At 53.3% G+C, this 3105-nt stretch overlaps 1 protein-coding gene across 1 annotated transcript in view; it reads left to right on the plus strand.

Moving 5' to 3' along the window:
- HAPLN2 (hyaluronan and proteoglycan link protein 2) overlaps nt 1–3105 on the plus strand; it is a 14661-nt gene that overhangs the window by 4697 nt on the left and 6859 nt on the right. The gene's annotated exons all lie outside the window — the stretch shown is intronic.

Consider the following 3105-nt stretch of genomic DNA (forward strand, 5'->3'; position numbering starts at 1 on the left):
CCGCTCCCGCGGCCACTGCTGGGGGCGGGCGGGCGCCCGGGGCCTTGAGCCACTTCTGTGCACAGCAGTTAAGTAACTCGGGGGCTTTGTGTGTCGATGCGGGGGGCAGGGGTGGCCTTGGGTCCAACCGGCCGACCACGCTCCTGGGGGAGACAGGTGGAGGCGGGGGCCCGTGCCGCTGGGAGCGAGCCTGCCGGACGGCGGGGGTCGCGAGGAGGGGGCCCCAAAGGCCGAGGGGACTGCGGGCACGGCGGGGGGGGGGGGCGGGGAGGGCGCGGGGNTCAAGCTCGATATTGAGCTCTGTGCTGACAGCTCGGAGCCTGGAGCCTACTTTGGATTCTTGTCTCCCTCTCTCTCTGCCCCTCCCCTGCTCATACTCTGTCTCTCTTTCTCTCTTTCAAAAATAAACATTAAAAAAGATAAATAACCATAATTCCATGATCACCCTCTACCCCCCAAATTGATGTTATCTAATATAGGTTTCATGATCAATTTCCCATGAGTGTCTAAAAAATATAATTTTATAGTTGATTTGTCCAAACCAGGAGCCAAGTAAGGTCTAAACATTGCATGTGATTAATTTTTCTTGGTTAATTTTTTAAAAATATCTTTTAAACGGTAACTCTTCCTCCTTCATTTCTCCTGTGCAATTTTGTTTGTTTGTTTAAAAGGAACTGGGTTAGGGGCTCCTGGGTGGCTTAGTCGGTTAAGCGTCCGACTTTCGCTTAGGTTATGATCTCGCGGTTCGTGGGTTCGAGCCCCGCGTCGGGCTCTGTGCTGACTGCCAGCTCAGAGCCTGGAGCCTGTTTCAGAGTCCGTGACTCCCTCTCTCTCTGACCCTCCCCTGCTCACGCTGTCTCTCTCTCTCTCTCCTAGAAATAAATAAAAATATTTAAAAAATAATAATAAAATAAAAGGAACTGGGTTGTTTCCCTGTCACATGTTTCCCATGTTCTAGATTCGGCTGAGTGTGTCCCTGTGTGGCACGTGGTCCTGCGTCCCCTGTAATGATATTTAGAAGTTTGATTAAACATACATTCATTTTTTAGGGACACCTGGGTGGCCCAGTTAGTTGAACGTATGACTCTTGGTTCTGACTCAGGTCACAATCTCACGGTTTCGTAGGTTTGGGCCCACATGGGGGGCTCTGAGCTGACAGTGCGGAGCCTGCTTGGGATCCTCTCTCCCTCTCTCTCTGCCCCTTTCCCCACTTGCGCTGTCTCTGTCTCTCTCAAATAAACAAAATATACTTTAAAAATATTTAAACATACATTCACTTTTTTCCTGGGAATATTTCGTAAGTAGTGCCGTGTATCCCATAGGGAGGCACGCGGTGGCTGCTAGTGGGCCCGGGGTTGATCGGGAAGTTCCGGTACTATCGGTCTGGTCCGTTCCTGATGAGGCCCCTGGTTGTGGTAGCTGCCTGCGGCCGCTGTTACAGCGCACCACAAACGTGGTGGCTTTAGACCACAGAAACGTATCCTGTTTTCTTTTTTTCTTTGTAATATTTATTTTGAGATAAAGAGAGTATGTGCAGGGGAGGGAGGGGCAGAGAGGGACAGAAGGAGACACAGAATCCGAAGCAGGCTCCAGGCTCTGAGCAAACGTGCAGCACAGAGCCTGATGTGGGGCTCGAACCCATGTACCGTGAGATGATGACCTGAGCCAAGATGGAGCCAGATGCTTAATGGTCTGAGCCCCCCAGGCCCCCACGGGGTGTGTTCCCACGGGCCTGGAGGCGGGGCATCCACCCCCCCCAGGGCGATGGCAGCATCCCCCACCCTCTGCAGACTCAGAGTTTTCTTGCTCGTCGTCGTCTCCTGGTGGCAGGTGGCACTCGCTGGATTCTCCGGCTGCATTTTGCTCCAGCCTCTCTCTCTGAGGTCTCGCTGCCTCATCTGCAAGTGTCTGTGTCCCTCTCGGTCTGTCTCTCGTGAGGACCCTCGTCACCGGCTTTGCCCCACCTGCTAATCCAGGACGATCTCATCTCAAAACCGTTCACTGAATTTCGGGAACGAATTCATGTAATGAGTTACAGCCACGCAGACCCTTCTTGCAAACAAGTTAACATTCCGGGGGCTTCAGGGATTAGGATGCGGACGTACCTTTTCGTGGCCCCCATGCAGCCCATGGCCTTCGGATCTAATGGCTACTGAAGACCATTGTCTGGATCCAATACTTTGTTAGGAGCCCCAAACGGAGACCTTCTAATTATGTCATTTCTCCTTCTTTATTATTAGCCGTGAACTGTCTCTAAAGAAAAATTTCCCTCGTCGGTTATGGTTACCCTGGCTCAGATCCCACTCAGAGAAGGTGGGATTAATGCTTCGTTCTCTGTTTGTCTGAGACAGACGCGACGGAATGAATGCTTGCGTCCCCTCCCCAACTTGAATGTTAAAACCCGATTCCCCGAGGTGATGGTTTTGGACATGGTGGGCGCCTTTGGGGGGTAATCCCGTGATGAAGTTAGTGCCCTTAGCAGGGAGGTTTGGGACTGCTTGCTTCTCCCGCCCCCCTACCCCGCCACGTGCAAAAACAATGCCAAGGCAGCCATCGGCAGAGAGGCTGTCCCAGATTCCAGATCCGCTGGCCTCCAGGAATAAATGTTTGCTGTTGAAACCATCCAGTCTGTGGTGACTTGTTTATTTTATGTTTTTATTTTAGAGAGAGAGCATGACTGGGGGGAGGGGCAGAGGGAGAGAGAGACAGAATCCTGAGCAGGCTCCTCACTCAGTGTGGAGCCTGAGACGGGACTTGATCCCACAAACCTGGGATCATGGCCTGAGCTGAAATCAAGAGTCAGACGCTCAAGCAGCTGAGCCACCCAGGGGCCCTGTGGTCACTTGTTACAGCAGCCTGAACTAAGACCGAGGGGCTTCCAAAGCCAGATGCTGAGTCAAGGTCAAGGCTTTGAGTAGCAGTTTTGGGGGAGGAGGGGGGCAGATGGTCAGAAATGGGGAGGAGNCCTGCTGGAGATTACCGCCCGCCGGGCACGGTCAGGGGCAAATGTCGCTGCTTCATTCTCTTCTTGCCCTGTTGGTCGCTTGACCATGAGGTGCCCAAAGGGACCGGAGGCTGCTGGCAGACCCCCCCCCCCCCCCCCAC

This window comes from Crocuta crocuta, unplaced genomic scaffold, assembly GCF_008692635.1.
Source record: "Crocuta crocuta isolate KB4526 unplaced genomic scaffold, BGI_CrCroc_1.0 scaffold528, whole genome shotgun sequence".
Taxonomy (NCBI): domain Eukaryota; kingdom Metazoa; phylum Chordata; class Mammalia; order Carnivora; family Hyaenidae; genus Crocuta; species Crocuta crocuta.